The following is a 27,069-nucleotide window of genomic DNA, read 5'->3' as shown; positions in this document are numbered from 1 at the left end:
TTCTGAATCTTGAAAGATATAATGTGACCAGGAGTCAGTTACTCAGAACAAGACCAAATTTGTATTAGTCGACAGTTCTTAGAAAACAGGTTGTTGCATGAATTACATTTGAGAACTGTTCATTCCTAAAGAAATCAGTTTAAGATCTCTTTAATTCAAGGTAAGATTATGTCTCAGACAGCGAGAGGTCACTGTATGACACTCTTTTTTATGTGCTATGTCTATATTGATAGATCATTTCAATATGGGCCCTGGCACATCACAGCAATGGTTCATACTTGCTGACGTGTGTTGAGGATGTGGTCAGCATTGAATAAAGTATATGTGTGTGCTCCACACACCTGATTTTCAGCATGTCAGTTTACATGAGTACTCAGAAAGAGAGTAGTGTGGTCAAGGCCATGATTATGGATGAGCAAGCTGGGATGTCTCTGCATGGATGTCTCAGCTGGTTGTAAAATAGCTGAAAATGAGGCCTAGGACCAGTGTGGCTCATGGTACATGGTCTAAACACAATGCTGATCCTCTTTAGTTTTGGCCTTGGCACTCTTCTTTAAGTGCAGGGCTTATTGGGAGAGAATGAATCTGGGCCAGTTGTCCCAGGGCTCTGTTTGTTCCAGGACAGAGATACTTGTGTTTTTGATTCCACCATGGACACACTCCTGTGTGTTTGGGTCTTTAGGCCTTTGCTAGTTTTGTATTTTCCCAAATGTCTTGATGCTCTGGGCCCATTATTGGTGAGGGTCAGGTATAGCTCCAGACACACATCTCTTCTTCTTTGGGCTTAGGGTTCTTTGCATTCATGGAGAGGCCCTGAGCCTCATCTCATCTTGCTTTGGGCCCTGGACTCTGGAGCATAAGATATAGACACAGATCCTAAGGTCTTTTTTGGACCCAAAAGTCTTCAGTTTGAGAGATGGGCCCAGGCCTATTTCTCTCCTTTTATTTGGACCTAAGTCTGTTCATTATTAGGGATTCACCCAAACCCACATCTCTACTCTTTTGGGATTCTTCTTGTTTAGCAATACACCCGGGCCCATAGATTTTCTTTGTTGGTCCTAGGCCTCTACATGGACAAAAGTAGACCCAGCCACATATTTCTCCTTTACTAAGGGCAGGAGCTCATTAGGCTAGGTAAATGACCCAGGCCTGCATCCCTTCCTTTGGGCATGGTCTCTTCAAGTTTGAAACAGCCACAGGGTCATATTTTGCTTAAGGCCAAGCCCTCTTCCATATGAACGATAGGCTCAGACCAACATACCTTTATAATCTGGGCCCAAGCCTCTTCATGGATAAAGATGGGTGAAGCCCACACCTTCTCTTACTAGGGCCAAAACATCTTCAGTGTTACAGAATGGCCCAGGTTCCCATCTATACTTTCTTTGGTCTCAAGCCTCTTCACTGTTATGGAATCCACATCTCTTCTTTCTTTGGTCCCAAGCCGATTCAGGGTTAGGGAATGGCCCAGGCGCACATCTCTTCTTGTTTCGGTCTGGCCTTCTTCAAGGTCACAGGAAGCACCATGCCGAGTTCTTCATCACTAAGAACAGACCTCTTAAGGGAAAGGATTAGGCCAAAGACCACATGTCTTCTTCATTGGTCCCTGGACTCCTTAATGTCAGGGTTAATTCCAAGTCCACAATTCCCTTTTATTCATCCAAGGCTCTTAAAGGTAAGCACACATCTTATATTAATAGGGCACAGGCCTCTACAGGATAATGCTTAGGTCCAGGCCCACATCTTTTCTTCATTGGTCCCAGGCCAATTCAGGTTAAGGGCGAGGCCCAGGCCCAAATCTTTTCTTCATTTGGCCCAGGCCTCTTCAGTGGAAGGGTTAGGCCCAGGACCACATCTTTTCTTCATTTGGCCCAGGCCCTTCAGGGTCATGGTTAGGCCCAGACCCACATCTTTTCTTCATTGGGCCCAGGCCAATTCAGGGTAAGGGTTAGGCCCAGGCCCATTTCTTTTCTCCATTGGTCCAAGACCTCTTCAGTGTAAGGGTTCGGCACCAGCCCCCATTTTTTCTTCATTGGGCCTAGGACTCTTCAGTGTAAGCGTTCGGCCCGGGTACCCATTTTTTCTTCATTGGGCCCAGGCCTCTTCATTATGAGGCTTAGGCCCAGGCACACATCTTTTCTTCATTGGGCCCAGGCCAATTTGGGGTTAGAGTTAGGCCCAGGCCCACAACTTTTCTTCATTAAGCCCAGGCAAATTCAGGATAAGGGTTAGGCCCAGGCCAATTTCTTTTCTTCATTGGGCCCAGGCCTCTTCACTATTATGGTTAGGCCCAGGCCCACATCTTTTCTTTATTGAGCCCAAGCCAATTCAGGGTAAGGGTTAGGCCCAGGCCCATTTCTTTTCTTCATTGGGCCCAGGCCTCTTCAGTGTAAAGGTTAGGTCCGGGCCCCCATATTTTCTACAATGGGCCCAGGCCAATTCAGGGTTAGGCCCAGGCCCACATCTTTTCTTCATTTGGCCCTGGCCAATTCAGGGTAAAGGTTAGGCCCAGGACCACATCTTTTCTTCATTGGACCCAGGCCTCTTCAGTATAATGTTAGGTCCAGGCCCACATCTTCTTTTCACTGAGCCCAGGCCTTTTCAGTTTAAAGTTTAGGCCAAGGCCCACATGTTTGCTTCATTGGTCCCAGGCCAATTCAGGGTAAGGGCGAGGCCCAGGCCCAAACCTTTTCTTCATTGGGCCCAGGTAAATTCAGGGTAATGGTTAGGCCCAGGCCCACATCTTTTCTTCATTGAGCCCAGGCCAATTCAGGGTAATGGTTAGGCCCAGGCCCACATCTTTTCTTCATTGGGCCCAGGCCTCTTCAATATTATGGTTAGGCCCAGGCTAACATCTTTTCTTCATTGGGCCCATTCCTCTTCAGGATAATGGTTAGGACCAGGCCCACATCTTTTCTTCACTGGGCACAGGCCTCTTCAGTGTTAGGGTTAGGCCCAGGCTCACATCTTTTATTCATTGGGCCCAGGCCAATTCAGGGTAAGGGTTAGGCCCAGGCCTATTTCTTTTCTCCATTGGTCCCTGGCCTCTTCAGAGTAAGGGTTCGGCCCAGGCCCCCATTTTTTCTTCATTGGGCCCAGGCCTCTTCTGTGTAAGCATTCGGCCCGGGGCCCCAATATTTTCTTCATTGGGCCCAGGCCTCTTCATTATAAGGCTTAGGCCCAGGCACACATCTTTTCTTCATTGGGCCCAGGCCAATTTGGGGTTAGAGTTAGGCCCAGGCCCACAACTTTTCTTCATTGAGTCAGGCCAATTCAGGGTAAGGGTTAGGCCCAGGCCCATTTCGTTTCTTCATTGGGCCCAGGCCTCTTCACTATTATGGTTAGGCCCAGGCCCACATCTTTTCTTCATTGAGCCCAGGCCAATTCAGGTTAAGGGTTAGGCCTAGGCCCATATCTTTTCTTCATTGGGCCCAGGCCTCTTCAGTGTAAGGGTTAGGTCCGGGCCTCCATATTTTCTTCAATGGGCCCAGGCCAATTCAGGGTTAGGCCCAGGCCCACATCTTTTCTTCATTGGGCATGGCCAATTCATGGTAAAGGTTAGGCGCAGGCCCACATCTTTTCTTCATTGGACCCAGGCCTCTTCAGTATAATGTTAGGCCCAGGCCCACATCTTCTTTTCACTGGGCCCAAGCCTTTTCAGTATAAAGCTTAGGCCAAGGCCCACAACTTTCCTTCATTGGGCCCGGGTCTCTACAGGATAATGGTTAGGTCCAGGCCCACATCTTTTCTTCATTAGGCCCATTCCCCTTCAGGGTAATGGTTAGGCCCAGGCCCCCAACATTTCTTCATTGGACCCAGGCCTCTTCAGTATAATGTTTAGGCCCAGGCCCACAACTTTTCTTCATTCGGCCCGGACCTCTACAGGATAATGCTTAGGTCCAGGACCACATCTTTTCTTCATTTGTCCCAGGCCAATTCAGGGTAAGGGCGAGGCCCAGGCCCAAATCTTTTCTTCATTTGGCCCAAGCCTCTTCAGGGGAAGGGTTAGGCCCAGGCCCACATCTTTTCTTCATTGGGCCCTGGCCTCTTCAGTGTAAGCATTCGGCCCGCGCCCCCATTTTTATTCATTGGGCCCAGGCCTCTCAGTGTAAGGGTTCAGCCCATGCCCCCATCTTTTCTTCATTGGGCCCAGGCTAATTCAGGGTAAGGATTAGGCCCAGGCATACATCTTTTCTTAATTGTGCCCAGGCCTCTTCATTATAAGACTTAGGCCCAGGCCCACATCTTTTCTTCATTGGGCCCCGGCCTCTTCTGTGTAAGGGTTCAGCCCGCGCCCCCATCTTTTCTTCATTGGGCCCAGGCCAATTCAGGGTAAGGGTTAGGCCCAGGCCCACATCTTTTCTTCATTGTGCCCAGGCCTCTTCATTATAAGGCTTAGGCCCAGGCCCACAACTTTTCTTCATTGAGCCCAGGCCAATTCAGGGTTAGGCCCAGGCCCACATCTTTTCTTCATTGGGCCCAGGCCTCTTCAGTATAAGGGTTAGGACCGGCCCCCATATTTTCTTCATTGGGACCAGGCCAATTCAGGGTTAGGCCCAGGCCCACATCTTTTCTTCATTTGGCCCAGGCCAATTCAGGGTAAAGGTTAGGCCCAGACCCACATCTTTTCTTCATTGGACCCAAGCCTATTCAGTATAATGTTAGGCCCAGGCCCACATCTTCTTTTCATTGGGCCCAGGCCTTTTCAGTATAAAGTTTAGGCCAAGGCGACAACTTTCCTTCATTGGGCCCGGGCCTCTACAGAATAATGGATAGGTCCAGGCCCACATCTTTTCTTCATTGGGCCCATTCCCCTTCAGGGTAATGGTTAGGCCCAGGCCCCCAACATTTCTTCATTGGACCCAGGCCTCTTCAGTATAATGTTTTGGCCCAGGCCCACAACTTTTCTTCATTGGGCCCAGGCCTCTTCATTGTAAGGGTTAGGTCCAGGCCCACATCTTTTCTTCATTGGGCCCAGGCCTCTTCATGGTAAGGGTTAGGCCTAGGCCCACATCTTTTCTTCTTTGGGCACAGACCAATTCAGGGTAATGGTTAGGCCCAGGCCAATTTCTTTTCTTCATAGGGCCCAGGCCCCTTCAGTGTTAGGGTTAGGCCCAGGCTCACATCTTTTCTTCATTGGGCCCATTCCCCTTCAGGGTAATGGTTAAGCCCGGGCCCCCATCATTTCTTCATTGGACCCAGGCCTCTTCAATGTAAGGGTTCGGCCCGGGCCCCCATTTTTACTTCATTGTGCCCGGGCCTCTACAGGATAATGCTTAGGTCCAGGCCTACATATTTTCTTCATTGGGCCCAGGCCAATTAGGGTTTAGCGTTAGGCCCAGGCCCACAACTTTTCTTCATTGAGCCCAGGCCAATTCAGGGTAAGTGTTAGGCCCAGGCCCACATCTTTTCTTCATTGGGCCCAGGCCTCTTCAATATAATGGTTAGGCCCAGGCCCCCATATTTTCTTCATTGGGCCCAGGCCAATTCAGGTTTAGGCCCAGGCCCACATCTTTTCTTCATTAGGCCAGGCCATTTCAGGTTAACGGTAAGGCCCAGGCCCACATCTTTTCTTCATTGGGCCCAGTCCTCTTCAATATTATGCTTAGGCCCAGGCCCACATCTTTTCTTCATTAGGCCCAGGCCAATTCAGGTTAACGGTTAGGCCCAGACCCACATCTTTTCTTCATTGGGCCCATTCCCCTTCAGGGTAATGGTTAGGCCCAGGACCCCATCATTTCTTCATTGGTCCCAGGCCTCTTCAGTATTATGCTTAGGCCCAGGCCCACATCTTTTCTTCATTAGGCCCAGGCCAATACAGGTTAACGGTTAGGCCCAGGCCCACATCCTTTCTTCATTGGACCCAGGCCTCTTCAGTATAATGTTAGGCCCAGGCACACAACTTTGCTTCATTGGGCCCTGGCCTCTACAGGATAATGGTTAGGTCCAGTCCCACATCTTTTCTTCATTGGGCCCAGGCCTCTTCACGGTTAGGCCCAGACCCACATCTTTTCTTCATTAGGTCCAGGCCAATTCAGGTTAATGGTTAGGCCCAGGCCCACATCTTTTCTTCATTGGGCCCAGGCCAATTCAGGGTAAGGGTTAGGCCCAGACCTACATCTTTTCTTCATTGGGCCCTGGCCTCTTCATTTTTATGGTTAGGCCCAGTCCCATATCTTCTTGTCATTGGGCCCAGGCCTTTTCAGTATAAAGTTTAGGCCACGGCCCACAACTTTCCTTCATTGGGCCCGGGCCTCTACAGGATAATGGTTAGGTCTACGCCCACCTCTTTTCTTCATTGGGCCCATTCCCCTTCAGGATAATGGTTAGGCCCGGGCCCCCATCATTTCTTCATTGGACCCAGGCCTCTTCAATGTAAGGGTTTGGCCCGGGCCCTCATTTTTACTTCATTGTGCCCGGACCTCTACAGGATAATTCTTAGGTCCAGGCCCACATATTTTCTTCATTGGGCCCAGGCCAATTTGGGGTTAGCGTTAGGCCCAGGCCCACAACTTTTCTTCATTGAGCCCAGGCCAATTCAGGGTAAGGGTTAGGCCCAGGCCCACATCTTTTCTTCATTGGGCCCAGGCCTCTTCAATACAATGGTTAGGCCCAGGCCCCCATATTTTCTTCATTGGGCCCAGGCCAATTCAGGGTTACGCCCTGGCCCACATCTTTTCTTCATTAGGCCCAGGCCAATTCAGGTTAACGGTTAGGCCCAGACCCACATCTTTTCTTCATTGGGCACAGGCCCTTCAGGGTAATAGGCCCAGGCCCCCATCTTTTCTTCATTGGGCACAGGCCTCGTCAGTGTAATGTTTAGGCCCAGGCCAACAACTTTTCTTCATTGGGCCCAGGCCTCTACAGTATAATGCTTAGGTCCAGGACCACATCTTTTCTTCATTGGGACCAGGCCCTTCAGGGTAATGATTAGGCCCAGGCCCACAACATTTCTTCATTGGGCCCAGGCCAATTCAGGGTAATGGTTAGGCTCAGGCCCATTTCTTTTCTTCACTGGGCCCAGGCCTCTTCAGTGTAAGGGTTCAGCCCGGACCCCAAATTTTTTCTCTTTATTGGGCCCAGGCCTCTACAGGATAATGCTTAGGTCCAGGCCCACATCTTTTCTTCATTGGTCCCAGGCCAATTCAGGTTCAGGGCGAGGCCCAGGACCACATCTTTTCTTCATTGGGCCCAGGCCCTTCAGGGTAATGGTTAGGCCCAGGCCCACATCTTTTCTACATTTGGCCCAGGCCAATTCAGGGTAATGATTAGGCCCAGGCCCACATCTTTTCTTCATTGGGCCCAGGCCTCTTCATGGTAAGGGTTAGGCCTAGGCCCACATCTTTTCTTCTTTGGGCCCAGGCCAATTCAGGGTAAGGGTTAGGTCCAGGCCCATTTCTTTTCGTCATTGGGCTTAGGCCTCTTCATTGTTAGGGTTAGGCCCAGGCTCACATCTTTTCTTCATTGGGCCCTGGCCTCTTAAATATAAAGCTTAGGCCCAGGCCCACATTTTTTTCATTGGGCCCAGGCCCTTCAGGGTAATGGTTAGGCACAGGTCCACATCCTTTCTTCATTGGGCTCAGGCCTCTTCAGTATAACGTTTAGGCCCAGGCCAACAACTTTTCCTCATTGTGCCCAGGCCACTACAGGATAATGCTTAAGTCCAGGACAACATCTTTTCTTCATTGGGCCCAGGCCTCTTCATTGTAAGGGTTAGGTCCTGGCCCACATATTTCCTTCATTGGGCCCAGGCCTCTTCATGGTTAGGGTTAGGCCCAGGCCCACATCTTTTCTTCTTTGGGCCCGGACCTCTACAGGATAATGCTTAGGTCCATGACCACATCTTTTCTTCATTGGGCCCAGGCCCTTCAGGGTAATGGTTAGGCCCAGGCCCCCAATTTTTCTTCATTTGGCACAGGCCTCTTCAGTATAATGTTTAGGCCCAGGCCAACAGTTTTTCTTTATTGTGCCCGGGCCACTACAGGATAATGCTTAGGTCCAGGACAACATCTTTTCTTCATTGGACCAGGCCCTTGAGGGTAATGTTTAGGCCCAGGCCAACATCTTTTCTTCATTGGGCCCAGGCCAATTCAGTATTATGCTTAGGCCCAGACCCACATCTTTTATTCATTGGACCCAGGCCTCTTTATTATAATGTTATCCTCAGGGCCACATATTTTCGTCATTGGGTCCAGGCCCTTCAGTATAATGGTTAGGCCCAGGCCCACATATTTTCTTTATTGGGCCCAGGCCAACTCAGGGTAAGGGTTAGGCCCAGGCCCACATCTTTTCTTCATTGTACCCGGGCCACTACAGGATAATGCTTAGGTCCAGGACAACATATTTTCTCCATTGGGCCCAGGCCAATTCAGAGTAAGGGTTAGGCCCAGGCCCACAACTTTTCTTCATGGGCCCAGGCCTCTTCAGTATTATGGTTAGGCCCAGGGTCACATATTTTCTTCATTGGGCCCAGGCCTCTTCAATTTAAGGGTTTGGCCCAGGCCCACATCTTTTCTTCATTGGGCCCAGGCCTCTTCATGGTAAGGGTTAGGCCCAGGTCCACATCTTTTCTTCTTTGGGCCCAGGCCAATTCAGGGTAAGGGTTAGGCCCAGACACTTTTCTTTTCTTCATGGACCCAGGCCTCTTCAGTGTAAGGGTTCGGCCCGGACCCCGAATTTTTTTCATTGGGCCCAGGCCTCTTCAGTGTTAGGGTTAGGCCCAGGCTAACATCTTTTCTTCATTGGGCACAGGCCTCCTCAGTATAATGTTAGGCCCAGGTCCACAACTTTTCTTCATTTGGCCCGGGCCTCTTCAGGATAATGGTTAGGCCCAGGCCCACATCTTTTATTCATTGGGCCCAGGCCAATTCAGGGTAAGGGTTAGGCCCAGGCCCATTTCTTTTCTTCATTGGGCCCAGGCCTCTTCAGTGTAAGGGTTCAGCCCGCGCCCCCATCTTTTCTTCATTGTGCCCAGGCCAATTCAGGGTAAGGGTTAGGCCCAGGTCCACATCTTTTCTTCATTGGGCCTCAGCCTCTTCATTATAAGGCTTTGGCACAGGCCCACATCTTTTCTTCATTGGGCCCAGGCCAATTTGGGGTTAGCGTTAGGCCCAGGCCCACAACTTTTCTTCATTGGGCCCAGGCCAATTCAGGGAAAAGATTAGGCCCAGGCCCACATCTTTTCTGCACTGAATCCAGGCCTCTTCAGTATAAAGTTTAGGCCCAGACCCACAACTTTGCTTCCTTGGGCCCGGGCCTCTATAGCATAATGGTTAGGTCCAGGCCTACATCTTTTCTTCATTGGCCTAGGCCGATTCAGGGTTAAGGTTAGGCCCAGGCCCACATCTTTTATTCATTGGGCCCAGGCCTCTTTAGTATAATGTTATGCTCAGGGCCATATATTTTCATCATTGGGTCCAGGCCCTTCAGTATAATGGTTAGGCCCAGGCCCACATCTTTTCTTTATTGGGCTCAGGCCAATTCAGTGTAAGGGTTAGGCCCAGGCCCACATCTTTCTTCATTGGGCCCAGGCCTCTTCAGTATTATGCTTAGGCCCAGGCCCACATCTTTTCTTCATTGTGCCCAGGCCTCTTCAGTATTATGCTTAGGCCCAGGCCCACATCTTTTCTTCATTGGGCCCAGGCCTCTTCAGTGTAAGGGTTAGGCCCAGGCCAACAACTTTTCGTCATTGGGCCCGGACCTCTACAGGATAATGCTTAGGTCCAGGACCACATCTTTTCTTTATTGGGCTCAGGCCAATTCAGTGTAAGGGTTAGGCCCAGGCTCACATCTTTTCTTCATTGGGCTCAGGCCTCTTCAGTATAATGTTAGGCCCAGGCCCACAACTTTTCTTCATTGGATCCGGGCCTCTTTAGGATAATGGTTAGGTCCAGGCCCACATCTTTTCTTCATAGGGCCCAGGCCAATTCAGGGTAAGGGTTAGGCCCAGGCCCACATCTTTTGTTCATTTGGCCTAGGCCTCTTCAGGGTAAAGGTTAGGCGCAGGCCCACATCTTTTCTTCTTTGGGCCTTGGATATCTGAAGCTAAGCGTTTGAACCAGAAATGACATGCATTGTAAATGATGAACACTTTTACATTAGTCTTCTTATCAGCGTATCTTCTCTAAAAATGCAAAAGAGATACATCAAAACAATCGTCGTATGGATAGTATTGAGGAGAATATTGCTTTTCTTTTCTGGTATATCTTGACCTGTGGTCATGGAAACATACACAAACACAGATGTCTATTCCCCACCATGCGTATTATACAAATTATACATGATATGAATAGAAAGATGAATATATAGTGAGGAGAGACATGTAATCCATTACTGTTGTACATTCATGGTTTTTGGTCTTTTACTTACAGAAGTACCTGAAGACTCTATTTCTGATGATGGCTTGTGGCCAAGCTCACATCCAGTCCTTCTCTTCCTCAAGTGGACTTCATACCTGGCAGGAGCAAGTTCAGTGGTCATGAGTCAAACTCATCCAAAATGTGCAAGGTATAATATTTGGTCTATCATTTCTGATTCTAAGGTTGTCAGGAAATTTGTTTAGACCTCTGAATTGGACTGTGCCATCTAATAGATCCTGGACACCAAGCTGACTGTTAAATTTGCCCTGTATCCTGTCCCCTCACCACCACTGAACACAGCTTGAGGTAGGATTGCCTAGGAAACAGGATGTCATGAAGTTTCCAGACATGACCCTGTCATTGTAGTCGATGACTTCTGAGAATGTCAGTCCCTGAAGAACGGAATAACAGCAGACCTTCCTCATGTTGAAGTTTGGAACCAGGAGTCCTGACACAAGTAGTGGCTTCCTCAGTTGATTTCACCTTTTCTCAAAAAGTACAGGTGTGGATTAGTAGAAATAAAGAACTAACATAGTAACCATGCACATGAACATGTATGTAGAGATTCATGCACAGGTAACATTTATAGTAACAGAAGTTTCTTAAATGAAAATACACGTAGAAAAAGTCGATATTGAGTGTGTGATATAACTACACATGTCTCAGTAGTGAAGGCCTGGGTCCTGAATAAAGATGGTTGTCTTCAGGCAAGTTCACATCTGGAGAAGCCTAAGAGAAGGTCCCAGTGAAGCCCTTCCTGTCCTACTTGTGCTGCATGTGCCTCCCGAGGGATTGTCACAGTTGTGGCTACACTGTTGGTCATTAACCTTCTGTAGGTTCTACCCCTGAGTCTTAGACCAGATCATCTCTAGACCTTTTCTTTCTGCTCTATATAGGTTTCTGTCCTGGATATTTCGTGTGGCATGTCACTCTGCAGACAGGCTTGTATTCACTGCTCTTTTGCTTCTTACCAGGATTCCAGTGTGTTAGATCAGGATACCTCAAGAACTACATTGAGCCCCTGTCACCATCATTCAGGTCTTTGCTCCTACACCTACTTGCATGCTTGTAATACCTGAAGGCACATGCCGTCATATAGATGTACATGTAAACACACACACATATATCCAGATCATACATGGTATAACATAGCATTTAAATATAAATGTCCATAGTGGGCAGGGTTTGGGGTTAGTAAGATGGCTTTAGTTCTGTTTCATATCCTGTCTCTAACTTCAGTCATAGTGGGCACAATTCCTAGTTAGAAATGAGAAGATTAATGATGGAAAGACGCAAAGTCCCTTCAGACCCCTAAGTAGGAGTCTGTGAAGCATTTCCCTTCCCATAGTGCCCTGGACACTATGGGCTGCCATCGCTGACAGTTGCCAGGACTTAGAACACAACCATAGGCTTCATCCTGTATCAGTCAGTTATACAGTTTGGGTGATGTCATTACTTGACCTCATTCTCTGGTGAGTTGTGGGTGTCATGTCCATGAATTCTTGTTTGGAAAGTTCCTCAGCTTATTTCACAATGGATAAATTGTGTCTACTATTATGGCACAGGTCCTGTTAAAAGGCACCTTGGCCAAGCGGTGGTGGCACACACCTGTAATCCCAGCACCCAGACAGGTGGATCTCTGTGCGTTTGAGACCTGCCTGGTCTACAAGAACTATTTCCAGGACAAGATTCAAAGCTACTCAGAAAAACCCTGAATTGAAAAAAAAGGACCCTCAAAACCACATTGTACCTTTTACCCTTTTTCATTCTCTACTTCCCAGTATAGCACAGTGATGTTTAATTATGCCATATTCACAGGTATCCTGAATGTATGTCTCCCTCCACATGACTCAAACCTCACAGAATACCTGCAATTCCTTCGGGAATCTAATCCACCCTCATAGACACAGGATTCCCTCCCATCAACACCACAGCCTTTTCCTTGGATATTTTATGAGGTAACAGAGGCCGGACCATACCTCTGTCTGTGCAGCTTCCTCCTCTCTGTCTGAGTGTAGCTTGAGGAACAACCATGGTGTCCCACACTGTGTTGAGCACACTGTCCCAGCAAAGTAGAAGGCTGTCCATGTGGTGAGGTCATTGTTATTAACAGAGTCTGACTATAAAATCACCCTGACTCTTACAACAATGTGGATATTGGTAGGGAAGCTATGGGACAGCATTCAGTGTCCTCTCTAAGTTGTTTCCTACCTAGGATGTAAACCTGCAGACATGAGCACACATGAAGTTGACAACTATGTACAGAAGGAGAGAATTACAGGGTAGAGTCTGCCGTGATGTTTCTTATGACAGTGACAGTAATGTTTGTTCAGAGATTGTATCAGCTATGAGTACAAATGAAGACATTGGTACAACAGAAGTCCTTAGTGAAGCAGACATCAGTATCCTAGATGCTTTTCCCCCTTCCCTGGACAAACTCTGAGTGAAGGTCTAATGTGAGCATGTGAACAGCAATGTTCCTCCTTCCTTACCTAGGCTGCAAGCTGGAGTCCTGGTCCAGAGACGCCTGTGCAGCTTCCTTCCAAGGCCCCTGTCTCTGGTGAGAGGATGGTTTCTCTCCCTGTGGTGTTGGGTGCTAGGCTCACTGCTATGAGGCTTCTCATCCCTACTCTTCCTCGTCCTGCTTGGAATGAACTATCCTCGGGCAGGAGCATTTCCAGTCCCTCACTCTGTTTAGTCTCCATATTTAGGTTCCGATGAAGAAGTGCCTCACACTGAGTGGGTCACTCATGTGCTGAATTTCAGGTAGTGTCCCTCCCAGAAAACTGCCCAAACTTACCCAGACATTTGGGCTGGCTTTGAATCCCAACCCTCCTTGGTGGACACTGTGTTGTCTTCAGGCAGAGAACACTTGCTGTTCCTAGGGCAGGGCTTTACCTGTGACATCACAGAAGGCTCACCTCACTGCATTCTGGGAATCTCAAAAGGCATCATGGCCTCAGTTACTTCCCAGCTTGGTCCCTCCTTATTCTCTCCCAAACTGGGCCAACCATCCTTGGAAACACTTAAATTAGGAGTACTAGATGGAAGTGTTTCACAGAGACACCTCCATGGGAATCACCTACTTACATGGTCTGTCAGCCCTCAGTCTTTTTGAGGTTTCTGCTTGAGAGGAGAAGCACGTTTGACAATGCTGCTTCCTCATCTCAGATATCTGAGCCCACACTCTTCCTCATCATCTCAGATTCTCCATAGACATTCTAGTTTATTACCAGCACTCACCTGCAAAGAACATTCCTCTGTCTCTTGTATCTGGCTTTAAAAATAACCATTCCTTGTTTTCTACCTTACCTGTCTGCACTAATAATCTTTTAGCATGTAGTGCCCTGTGAATTATTAGCTGAGTCTTTGCCTCAGAGGCCCTTAGTTATATAAGGAACTTACAGAAATAAATAACTACGTGGTGGATAAATACAGAGCATGACTGAATCACAGAGGAGGATTCTGCAGGCAGAGTGCAGTGTGAGGTGCAGAGAATCCTGGAGGCACATGCTTTAACTTGTCCCATCCTCAGTGGACCTTACACCTGGTAATGTGTTTGTAAATGATCACACTGTCCAGATATGTTTCCAGCCACCATCCCCGTGCATGTGTTTGGTGTGCAGTGTTGGGAACTGTTTTTGTCAGCCCTTTTCTGACTAGGGACTCTTTGTCATGTCCATTCTTCTCCTGTGCTGGAGCTGCGGCTCTCAACCACCATGTTTCCAGTGTTCTCATGAAGGGATGGGGAATGGGAAACATGACTGATCTCCAGTGTTGGAAATTCCTTTGCACTCCTGACAATGGGGCACTGTACATTTTCTACAGGGATTCAGAATGTTGTAAAGTTCAGCAGATGATCATGAAAAGCTTTAAATGTTTCGCTGAATTTGCTTGGCTCTGTCCTTGCCACCAGAGTGTCCAGCTTCTGCCATGAAGATGTTTTATGGGAGTTACTCTGGTTTTTGCATTCATTTAGTTTCTCGTGTTACATGACTCGTGATCATGAGGAGTTCTGGGTGTAATTTAGAGATTGTGGGAAGTCAGAGTGCCTGATAGAAGGACAGGCTTTTGTGCCACATCCATGGCTGCCTCGCCTGTGTGGCAAAATGCCTCTCATTTAGTGGCTGTTTCAAAATGAGGGGCTCATGCTTCCTGAAGCTTGGCCCCTGGCGGCTCCCTGGCAGTCGGCTTGAGTTGTGGTGCCTGATCGGCCTCTACGACCCCGTTCACTTTGTTCCTGGTGATGGTTCTTTGCGTTGGCTCTGCTATTTTCTTTCTCTGTCCTATTTTTTTCTTACAAAAAAAATTAATCTGTTCAAGGAACCAGGAAACATTCCCAACGGCTCCTTGAATACGGAGGAACTGATGCGTCAATTCCCTCCCTTGATTCAAGCCATTAATGTTATGATTTAGACTCTGGCTCGCTCTCTGGGGGAACTTATGGATACCCTAGAACAGAAAGAGCTCATGATAGGTGAAGATGAGTAAATTATGAAGGAAAACGTATGGAGTGACATGAGTTACCATCTATGGAGAGGCTAGCTAGAATAAGAAACCCCTGGTGCATTTTAGATAGGAAAGAAAGGCAGGCTATTCTTGACAGTATGAAACCAGCCATTCAATATTGGAGCAAGCACTGGGAGTGGAATCCTGAAAAATGGTGTTAGGGTTACCATGAAAACACATATGATTTAGGGCCATGAGAAAGTTAGCAGTTGGTTAATGGTGTGAGACAAATTTCAAAGAAAAGCTCTGCCCACCTGGCCCTAACCACAAGACATACTGAAAGCAATCAATTGTCTGTAATCATTTTTTTCATGTAAGCGTTTGTGTCTGCCAACTTCTTTCTGTAATCTCATAAAAGTGATGCTTGAATTTTAGTAAATTTGCAGCAGATTCAAAACTCATTAGAGTTGTCTGTCTGTCATTTGCCGAATCCCAGGCTCTCCTAGCCTTCACCCCTGTTCTCCCTCGGTCTTTGATCTCCAAGAGAGTCGGTCCATGGCACTTTTGCAGCAGGTGAAGGAGTGGCCATTACTGGTTCCTAAGTCTTGTCATATTGCTCTCTCCTGCACAGACTGTTGTGGCTGAAGCTGGACATCAGAGATAGAACACGAGTTCTTTTGGAAATATTTGGGCCCAGAGTGACCTATGTCAGTCATTATTCTGAGAAGTTGTTCCCTCTACTCAAAGTATCTCCCTCCCTTGTGGGTGAAAGGACAAATTCTGGCCAAACCTGATTCAAATCTTGGAATGAGAACTGCAAGGGAAGTAAATTTTCAAGGCAGCCATAGTAACATTAATAGGTACACTGTTGCGCAAGTTGTATGTTGAAACTCACACTTAAGTGTGATTTGGATTAAATGACCCCCAAAGTGACATTTGTGTATTCTCCCATTAGCCTATTCTCTCTCGTGACCTGTTTCTTTATGTCTTTGACAGTAGAAATAGTGTGAGCCTTGTTGCACTGTGGTTTCTGGTGGGGATTCAGATCTCCCACTACCATTTCCAGTCTATAAAGAACCCAGATTTTACCCTGCACATTTGCATTAGAACTGACACTTGATGCAGAGTGGTTATCACTGTGATGAACAAGAATAAGATGGATATTACTAGAATGCACAATTTAAGCTATATATTACTGTTATTTATTAAGAGCATTTCTACAAATATATCCCATATTTGTCTCATTTTATAACTGGAGGTTGAGATGGCTGAGGAGTTTCCCAGTGTATTGCTGTTCCATGTCTTTCCTATTCACCAGCAGACAGACATTTGGTGATTCCCATACCTTGTTTATTGTGAATGGCACAGCTGTGGGCATGTGAAACAACTTTTGAGCTGCTGGCTCTGTGTCCCTTGGATCTGTGCCCAGGAGTGTGATTCCTGTATCTCATGGTAGCTGTCTCTTTATTTCCCAAAGAGCGTCCATGTTCTTACTATTTAATATTGAAAATTCATTGGACTAGAGAGTACTGTAAATCTGGCATGGGCCAAGAGTTGTAGAGTTCGCTGGCCCTGCTGATGAAACTACTATTGCTATGCTAAATGGACAGAGTCCCAAGCTGCCACCAAGTTGTTATGTTTACTCTCATGTAATAGCTCAGACATCCAATCTCATCAGGCTTTTGTGGAGTGTGGCATTATTAACAGAAAACTCATAATTTTCAAAATACAGAAAATAAATGACAGTGGGATGCTCATCCACAAATGAAATATCTCTATTACACTTCCTCCCGCATTAGCAGGGACACCAGAAAATAACAGAGCATTCTAAAAACCTTACTAGAAGTTTCATAACTGAAAGCAGCAAGCTCATCTTGCTTTTCTACTTCGAGCCCAAATCAAGGTTGCCCACATTGTCCTGAATCTCCCTTGTGAAACTGCTACTAGATACTGACATTAAGCATAGCAAATATCTGATTTCTATATACTCTATGAATTTAGCTATTCTCAAGAATAAGGCACACTTACTTATTTGAACCCAAGTTTTCGTTGGCTTAAAGTTTTGTAAAAAGCAACGATTGCTGTGCACTTACATTTTGTTGTTGATATTTTCACAGCTCTTATCTATAGTCCATTTAGAACTAGTATTTATGAAAATCCACCTCAAAAGCCTAGGAATGTCAGTCATATCTGTCACATCTCACTTAGTGTAACATGCCATGGTGGGCATGATAATATTCTATCTTGTGTACTAAAATAGCTTTTAAGTGTTAGCGGTCATTGTTGTACATTATGAATTCTCAATGACATTCTAATTTGAGGTGAGCTAAAATGTGAGAAAAAGAGAATCTTAAATTGAGCACTGTGCAATATGAAGAACGTTAATTGAGGTAGTTTTCTTAACAAAGTAGACTCTGTCTCAATATAAATAAAAACAAACAAATATCATTTTAGGCTCTCTCAAGTATATAAATAACCTTGGAAAACTTTGCAAACTATATAATTGATTGTCATTTACTTTAAATGTTTATGACACTATAATAGTAATAATTTAAATGTCTTCCATGTTAAACTGTCATGCAAAAATCCATCCAGTGGTTGCAAAGATTCTCACTGATATATCATAATACGCTAGGAGAGGAGTTGCCATTTTGTTCCCAACTTAAAGGAGGAGGGAATCACTGCTCTGATAGATTAAGGGATAGCTGGTGCAAATGCAGCTTAGAGCAGGATGCGGGGTCAAGGAGTTCAACCAAAGGTCATGCTCTCTCTGTTCATAAAGGCTGCTCTGGGCCAGAGCCTTGGCTCTAGTTAGAACTACGTGAGTGACCAAGGACTCACTTAACCTGTGACAGCCATGGGTGTTGGGGCAGCTGGCCAATCCCTGCTTTCAGGGGCATGGCTGCTCCAGGGGAGAAAGGTACCTTTAAAAAGAACCGGGTTGGGGATAGATGCCCCTGTTTTTTCCCGCTTGACTCTTTACTTTGCTGGAGCTTTGTAAGTGTATCCCACTTTCTCCTTTTATTAAAAACTGATTTATTCTAAAAGGACTATTTTTAGTTATTTCCAAATTCCTCCGACCGCCGCTACATTTGGCGCCCTCCACATGGGGCTCCCCCCTTCTTTTTTTCCTTAGAACCCCGGGGGCAGTAGCCGCCAGGGAGCACTCCTACCCCACAGTCTGCAGCGGTCGGCAGATTTCTACTGGCAGTTCGCAGGTGGGCTGACCCGACTTAATTTTAATTCAGCGGATTGAGCCAAGCCACGACCCCTTTTTATTCCCACGCTATGGAGACCACCCGCGGCTGAACGCCATGGCCTCCTCTGCTGCCAACCGCCTGGCCTGCCGCTTTGCTCCGTCCATGAGCTGTTTGCCTGCGCTTGCTTAGGCTGAGAACACAGCTCCTCTGATTTCTCCAAGCCCGTTCAGAGCCCGGCTTTATCATTTGAGAAAAAGGTGCAGGATATGGAGGCAGGAGCAGCTGATTTGAATCATAAATTGCAGTCCCTGTCTGTAGGAACTGAAACATTATCTGAGAAGATCTGAACCATTGAATGTATTAACAAGACTTTATCAAAGGGCTATGAAAGATTACTGGACAGAATTTCAATACAAGATGGCACCATTCATGCCATGAAAATTCTGTCCAAGGATGAGACATTATCGGTGTTGGACAAACTTCATACCTTTGAATCCTCTGAAAGCCTTGGAACATAATACTGGGCAAGAGATTCTGGCATTGCAGAAGGCAATGGTAAACAGATTTGAAAAGATTGAGGAAATTATAGACTCTGATGAACAGGTGCAAATAATACAAAAGAAAATCTTGACCCCATCAGTAAATAGAACTCTCTGGGATAGTTTTAACAAGACTGCCTATTTTTCCAGTAATAACAACAGAGAAGGTGACTGGTTCTAAAAACCCTAAGGTCACCAAGGAATATACATGGGAACCCATCCGTATGAATGATCTGAAAGAAATTAAACAAGCTGTTATGAATTTTGGGATAAATAGCTCCTTTGTTAAGGAGATGCTAAAATCGTGGTCCATCAATGTGAGACCAATGCCAAGGGACTGGATTGATCTAGTATTGGCGGTTCTAGAGAGCGGATCTCAATTAAACTGGAAGTGTATGTTCAGACAAGAGGCTAGGCTTTTAGAACAGCAGGAAAGATCAAAGGGAGTTGACATTACCCTAGATCAAATTCTGGGTGAAGGACTTTATTCTGATCCTCTAGAACAAGCTAATTATGATGAACACACTTTATCCATATGTACTACCACAGCCTTAAAGGCTTGGGACAGGGTTCAAGACCGAAAACAGAGAACGGAATCATATATCAGAGTTAAACAGGGTCCGAGAGAACCATTTGTTGACTTTTTACATAGACTAACTAAAGCTGTACAAATAGGGATATCTGACCCAGAAGCAAGGCATGTAATAATTGAGTCTTTGGCTTATGAGAATGCCAATGTGGAGTGCAAAAGGGTTTTGACACCTCTAAAGATCAGATCAGCACCTTTGGATGAATGGGTCTTGCATACAATGAATGTTGAATCATTTGACTATGGCACGGAGGCATGGGTGGAAGAAGCAATTTCCAATGGTAAAGAAGACATCAAAATACCAAATGATTTAATTGTGGCAGAATGGGTCATATGAAATGGAATTGCAGAAAAAGGATTTCCAGAAATAATAATGCCTCTTCCAGGAACAACAGGAATAGGAGGCCTCAGCCTTCAGGTTTATGTAGGAGATATGGAAAAGGTAGTCATTGGGACAGTGAATGCAGATCGTCAAGGGATAGGCAAGAAAACCCACTGCAACCGGGAAACGCCATGGGGGGGGGCCATAGGCCCCCCATGGCGAATGTGGTTCAGTCATTTCCCGTTACTACAAAGAACTTGCCTTGTCAGAACAATTAGAAAACCCCATGTCTGCTGTTAGAAGCAAAAACAGCCTGAAAGATGAATTACATGTATTTTGGCAAACTTCTATAAGTGATCAAAGACCAAAGTTAAGAGTGTGTGTAAATGGCATTTTCATTATTGGCCTGCTGGACACAGGAGCAGATGTAAGTATCATTACTCCAGAATCTTGGCATCTGTATTGGCCTCTACAAGATGTAAATTTCGGCTCTTGGGAATTGGAACCCTATCTTGAGTAAGACAAAGCACGAGATGGGTTGAATGCATAGGGACAGAAGGACAAATAGGAAAATTAAGGCCATATGTAGCTAATATTGCAGTAAATTTATGGGGCCGTGACCTATTGCAGCAATGGAATATTCAAATTAACATTCCTGCTGCCTCTAGAGCATATATTTCTGAGGAAAACATTAAAAGGTATTACAGATGTAGAAAACCAGCCATTCGGGCTGTACAAGAACACAAAGCAAAGGATGCCCCTCCAGAAATACCAATGGCCCTACCTCTAAAATGGTTGTCTGAGAAACCAATATGGACAAAACAAACAATGGCCTTTATCTGAGGAAAAGTTGCGGGCTTTAGAACAGCTGGTACAAGAGCAATTGGATGCTCAGCATATTGAAGAATCTACCAGCCCTTGGAATTCTCCTGTATTTGTGGTTAAGAAAAAATCTGGTAAATGGAGAATGGTGACAGATCTCAGAGCTATCAACAAGGTTATTCAGCCTATGGGCTCTCTGCAATCTGGACTTCCTCTGCCTTCTTTATTACCAAAAGGATGGCCTCTCATAGTTATTTGATTTGAAGGACTGTTACTTCACCATACCTTTACAAGAAAAAGATAGAGAAAAGTTTGCCTTCACAGTGCCTACTTATAATAACTCTTAACCTACCAGGAGATACCAGTGGACTGTCCTCCCACAAAGCATGTTGAACTCTCCCACCCTGTGCCAATACTTTGTAAATCAACCATTGCAAATAATACGCAAGCTATTTCCCAAGTCTATTATTTATCATTACATGGATGATATCTTGTTTGATTCAAATATGGATACCTTAGAAAGATTGTTTGAAGAGGTTTCAATGGGGATTACAGATTGCTCCTGAAAAAATTCAGAGAGGAGATTCTGTTGATAATCTAGGTTATAGAATAGGTTTGCAAAACATTAAGACACAAAAGGCACAAATTAGGAGAGATCGACTACGGACTCTTAATGACTTTCATATGTTGTTGGGAGACATTGCTAGCCTTCGACCAGCTGTTGGGATAACACTGATATGATAATTCACTTAAATAAAACCTTAGATGGTGAAAGAGGCTTAAACAGTCCCACAGAATTAACAGCTGAAGCAGAAAAAGAACTGACAATGGTTGAAGAAAACTTGCAGGAAGCACATGTGGATAGGGTGAATCCAGAACTCAGTTGTATTCTCGTCATTTAACCTTCAAAAATTTCTCCTACAAGAATTTTAATGCAAAGAGATGATATTATCTTAGAGTGGATCTTTCTACCTCATAAACCAAGTAAGAAAATAAAAACCTATGTGGAGAAGGTTTCTGAACTAATTATAAAAGGCAAATTGAGACTTCGTCAACTAGCAGGCATGGACCCAGCAGAAATCATAGTGCCTTTCACTGCTGATGAGATAAGAAAATTATGGGAATATAATGAACCATGACAAACAGCTTGTGCTAACTTTTTAGGAGAAATTAATAACAACTATCCAAAAAGCAAGAGGCTTAACTTTATAAAGAGAACTTCTTGGATTCTTCCTCGAATCGTCCGTGATGCTCCAATAACTGGAGCCCGCACATTTTATACTGATGCTAATAAATCAGGGAAGGCAGGCTACAAATCAGAAGACTTGAGTAAGGTAGAACAAAGTCCTTATGGTTCTGTCCAAAGGCAGAGTTATTTGCCATTCTTATGGTGCTAAGGGATTTTAAGGAACCTCTTAATATTGTTACTGACTCACAATATGCAGAAAGAGTTATCTTACATATTGAAACTGCTGAATTCATACCTGATGATACTGAACTAACCTCATTGTTTATCCAGGTACAAGACATGATCAGGAACAGACTTTGCCCTATGTATATAACACACATCTGATCCCATATGGGTTTACAAGGACCTTTAGCACAAGGTAATGCAGATATTGATCAGTTATTGATTGGTAGTGTGCTGCAGGCTTCTGAATTTCATGAAAAGCATCATGTCAATAGCAAAGGCTTGAAGAAAGAGTTTTCTATTACATGGCAACAAGCTAAGGAGATTGTAAAGAAATGCCCTACTTGCTCTTTCTATAACCAAGCACCACTGCCTGCAGGGACTAATCCAAAGGGCACTAAAAGGAATGAAATCTGGCAGATGGATGTGTTTCACTTCACAGAATTTGGCAAATTAAAATATGTACACCATACCATTGACACTTATTCAGGCTTCCAATGGGCAACTGCTTTAAGCTCAGAAAAGGCCGACTCAGTAATCACTCATTTGTTAGAAGTTATGGCCATCATGGGTATACCTGCACAAATAAAGACGGATAATGGTCCAGCTTATGTCTCTAGGAAAATGAAACGGTTTTTTGCTTATTACAATATTAAGCATTTACAGGTATATACCCTACAATCCTACAGGTCAAGCAGTCATTGAAAGATCAAATAGAACTATAAAGGATATGTTAAACAAACAAAAGGGGGTGGAAAATACCCCCAGAAATAGATTACATAATGCTTTACTAACCTTGAATTTTCTCAACGCTAATGAGAAGGGGACAACGGTTGCAGAAAGACATTGGATAATGGAAAAGTCTGCTGAATTAAATCAACCAGTTTATTTAAAGGATGTACTGACCTCACAGTGGAAACCAGAGGATGTACTGCGTTGGGGAAGGGGTTTTGCTCTTGTCTCCACAGAAGAAAAATCGTGGATACCATCAAAGTTAATAAAGGTTCGGTTTGAAGAGGAAAAGCCCCTTGGAAAAGAAAAATAACAATTCATGCACAAGGATGGTGAACATACTGATGGTACGAGACCTATAGTTTGGGGGTAGGGTTCTTTTCTTATCTCCACAGGAAAACGCTCACCTTCAAAGGATCTGAGGGACCCTGGATATCTTGAATACTGATAGATGGAAACCAGTTGCAACCCATCAAGGATCAGCATTAACATTGGGTAAGCTCCATGAGTATGAAAAACAATTTTTTGAATGTGTGTCAATATGCATTTCTTTATAAATATTTAGAGCTGTTTTTTTGGAGTTGGACTCTTGCCCAGTCTCTCTCCAATTCCAAGCTTGTTTATAAAAGATTTCTCAGAGTTTCTGTCTCAGGTCAGGAGTCATGTTATGAGACAGAATAATAATAATAATAATGTTAATAATGATACTAATATATTTGTCTTCTTTGCCTTCCCTCATATCTGTGTCTGTCTTTAATGCACCTTTCACTGAATATATACACATATATGTCTGTATATGTCTCTGTAGATAATGCTTATCTTTCCCATAACAAACAACAAATTTTTTCTTCAGTAATCTTTGCAGTTTCCAGGATGAAGACGGGGCCCCACAACATCAACTCCAACTGGTTATTATGACGTCATGTTTTTGTAGCGCTAATATTTGGCCTGTTTTTTGGTACCAGTTTCACAAAAGACTTTTGAATAGTGCACATTTTGGCAACTTGTGGCTGGATCTCCTCAAAATATTCAGAGGCTAGACACATTCTTCCTAGATGAAATGTTACCCTGGGTATTTTACCATCGTTTGCTTTCACAGGACCCCCTGAGAGGAAAAGTCGCCCCTATGTCAGCTGGAAGCAATCTTAGATGACGATGCCCCCTCTCCCAACAAAGTTTACCCTCAGGTTTAGGGACACTAATTGGTGGCTGGTATAGGGTTGAGGGGTTGAGGGAGGCTTTATATGAACTCAGGGGTATAAACTACGTACACACACACACACACACACACACACACACACACACACACATATATATATATATATATATATATATATATATATATATATATAGTTCCAAAAAAAGGAGGGATTAACTGGTGGTCTGAAGGAATAATTGATTTTTGTGAGTTATTGTTTTTTGAAAACTATATGGGTGCTGATTCTTGTATATTGATATATTGAACATTGTATGAGAGTATGATCCTACCTCTGTTTGAAACAATTGTTATATTGAGATGTATACCATATTGCAATGTACATCTCTACCTCTGATATTATTTATGTAATGACCCTGTTTACATTTGGAAATCATTGTCTTCATTTATTGCACAGTTGTCTATTCTATTAGTCATACAGTTAGATAAGTGTTGAGAATTATATGTTAGTCATATTTATATTTAGGATAATCAGGTTTTTTAGACACATAGAGATTATATTTAGTATAGATAGCATAATCTTCGACCTCTTCGAAGAGCTGTAGAACATGGCTTTTAATCTAACCTAGAGTTTTGTACTTATGAGACACAATCACTCCTGGCAACAATGCTCTACTCCCGAGAGAACGTTGAGCTCCAAAGACACTCCACTGGGAGTTTGTCTTCTTCTTGACAGAACTGGCCTTTGGGCTAGAAAAGCCCATACCTCCACTACTGACTAAGATACAAAATATCCATAAGTGGATAAAACAGAATTGTCTTATCTTGCCAAGACAGGATAAGGATAGTTCTACTAAAGGTTCCTTGCCGTTGTATAATGGTATGTCAGGTTTTATCAGGCCTCAGCCAAAGTTGGTTGCCTCAACATTGCTATCAAGATTTCGTGTGGTTGCCCAGGTAGTCAATTGTCTCTGTCATCTGTTGTACATTTTGGAAGTTTCTCGTTTGTGCTTCCTGGTTGCTTTAGTAATATTACTTCCCTTCTCAGATCTTTGATGGGGTTGAAGATTAGATAATTGTAGCTACCTTCTTCTACATTATTTAGACTTCCTGAAGTAGAATGTTTAGTAAAATTTCTGTTATATGTTCCTCGCCTAATATTGTTTGCTTCTTGTAATTTTATATGATCTATTCCCATTGTATATAGTTGTATTTGGTTTCTGAATCTGCCTTATTTAGACAAAAGGGGGAGATGTTGGGGCAGCTGGCCAATCCCTGCTTTCAGGGGCATGGCTGCTCCAGGGGAGAAAGGTACCTTTAAAAAGAACCGGGTTGGGGATAGATGCCCCTGTTTTTTCCCCGCTTGACACTCTGCTTCGCTGGAGCTTTGGCTTTGTAAGTGTATCCCACTTTCTCCTTTTATTAAAACTGATTTATTCTAAAAGGACTATTTTTAGTTATTTCCAAATTCCTCCGACTGCCGCTATGCATAGGTTTTCCTCCAATTGCCACAAGAGTTCTGGATAAGAAGTTTTCTAATACAGGGAATAATAAGAGCAAAAGAACATAATGATTAGATGAAAGTTAAGTATCTGTTGTTGTGGGGAGTCAGAGGAATTGCATGTTGTGTAATAATTGCAGAGCATGTGAGTGATTGCACATGCTGACACAGTAGCCTACACTTTCAATAAAAATGCCTCTTGCTCCACAGATCAGCCCTGCACTTCGCATGCTCATGTGGACACCTTGAGCTAGTTGGGTTCTTTGTGCTGTCTGGCTGTGATATTAATGCCACCACTAACAAGTACATGACACCTTTAATACAGGTAGTTCAAGTATACAAAATATATCACATGTATCATAGGGAAAGCTGTGAGATGCTTAGGCTGAATTCTTTGAAATGACACTGTTTTTCTTTTACAATATGCACAGGCTGTACAGAAAATGCAAAGAGACATCATCATCTTCTTGCTGCGGGAGCACACTCATCCAAACTGGAAAGATACCAATGGGAAGACAGCTCTCCACCATGCTGTACTCAGTGATGTCCCTGAGATAGCAGCTGCCCTCCTGGCACCTGGGGGCAACATTGAGCAGACCTCAAAGGTAAAGATTATCTAAATTAAATTCCAAAGTACTTGGCAACTATGTACTTTCACAAGTTCATGAATAGGGCCACGATTTCCTGTGCTCAGGAGGTCAAGTATTCCCTGACTGACATTTGGAAGTCATTTGATTGATACTCATTTAAACATTGATATATTGTTGTAGGTTTTTACTCTTATTTTTCTGTTGTGAGCGTAGCCTTTAAGGTCTGAGCTATCTTTCCGCACTCTTGTAGGTTTTAATGCAACAAGTAAGTCAAATTTGCACAGCCCATATACTCTTGGGTGTTTGACCATCCACTGGAGTTTAGTCAGCCTACTAGGGGCCACACCCTTAAATAAAACTGAATCTTCCTCTCCCACATCTATCAATTGCCAGTGGTTTTGCAGCTAGAGGTATGACTTCATCTTAACTTCATGTCTCCACACTGAGAGTTTGGCTGGCTTGAGTTGATCAAACAGGAATTTACTAGATGAATACATTTTAGTTTTGAAATTTAAAATTTCACAGTTTTGTCATATTTCTTGTAAAAAGTCATTGAACATTGTTTGGGAAACGGTACATCTGACAGATAAATATCTTTTGGAATGCAGATAGAAATTCTGACCCAGAGAAGAAAATTTAGCACATCCATTCAACAAGATACTGAAAACCTATGGTATCCATGCTTGGGGTTGATTCTTATGAGGTCAGCTCTCAGGAAGCTTTCATCTTATACATCTGCATTATAGCTTTTCATTCTGTGGCTCAGAGCACATTGAGCAAGAGGGCTGGGAATTACACTCATGGACCTGAATGGGCATGTGATTTACTGCTGAGCTGTACTCCTAGACACTCTCTCTAAAGCTTTAAAATATTTATTACTCAGGACCCACACCATGTTCCATTTCATTCCAAGTAGAGCCCCCAGGCATGGGATAGAATTGGTGTGGTGATCTCATTTTCCTAATGGTCTATTCTAGTCTCGAAATGTATGGTTTCACAGAAAATACTATTGTTCTCCTTTGGGAGCTGTTACCCATCTCATGCCTTGACTGTGGAAAAACCTAAGAGATTCTCTAAGGATAAGGATGTCAGAGTCGGACATAGGTTGGACGGATGTAGCAGACGTGAGGAAAGCCTTGTCATCATTTGTTCATAGGGATTGGTGCCATTAATCCTGTCCTTCAATCAAATTTTGATTAACCTTGCCTATCAGGCTACACCTACTAATTAGAATCCCTAAGTCTTTATCATAATAGTCATGGAACCATGGAAGGTGGGTAGTCAACATTCCCATGTGTTTGTAAATTCAAAATTGTTCCCATTGGAATAGTTCTATACTCTGGCAGCTGAGACTCTTTCAAATTCCCCACACCACCGGGCGGTGGTGGCACACGCCTTTAATC

At 44.4% G+C, this 27,069-nt stretch overlaps 1 protein-coding gene and 1 long non-coding RNA gene across 2 annotated transcripts in view; both read right to left on the bottom strand.

The window, feature by feature from the left end:
- The window catches only part of LOC119802706 (serum amyloid A-5 protein-like), a 226,863-nt gene that overhangs the window by 124,841 nt on the left and 74,953 nt on the right, over positions 1-27,069 (bottom strand). The window lies entirely within an intron of this gene.
- LOC119802714 overlaps positions 10,000-27,069 on the bottom strand; it is a 33,734-nt gene continuing 16,664 nt past the window's right edge. Inside the window, exons 2-3 of the long non-coding RNA XR_005283494.1 lie at positions 10,366-10,450; positions 10,000-10,120 (exon numbers count right to left, since the gene is read on the bottom strand). This is a non-coding gene — a long non-coding RNA (uncharacterized LOC119802714). The remainder of the gene's footprint in view (positions 10,121-10,365; positions 10,451-27,069) is intronic.

This window comes from Arvicola amphibius, chromosome 12 (genome assembly GCF_903992535.2).
Source record: "Arvicola amphibius chromosome 12, mArvAmp1.2, whole genome shotgun sequence".
Taxonomy (NCBI): domain Eukaryota; kingdom Metazoa; phylum Chordata; class Mammalia; order Rodentia; family Cricetidae; genus Arvicola; species Arvicola amphibius.
The sequence above is the reverse complement of the archived record's forward strand: the minus strand, read 5'-3'. Positions and strand labels throughout refer to the sequence as shown.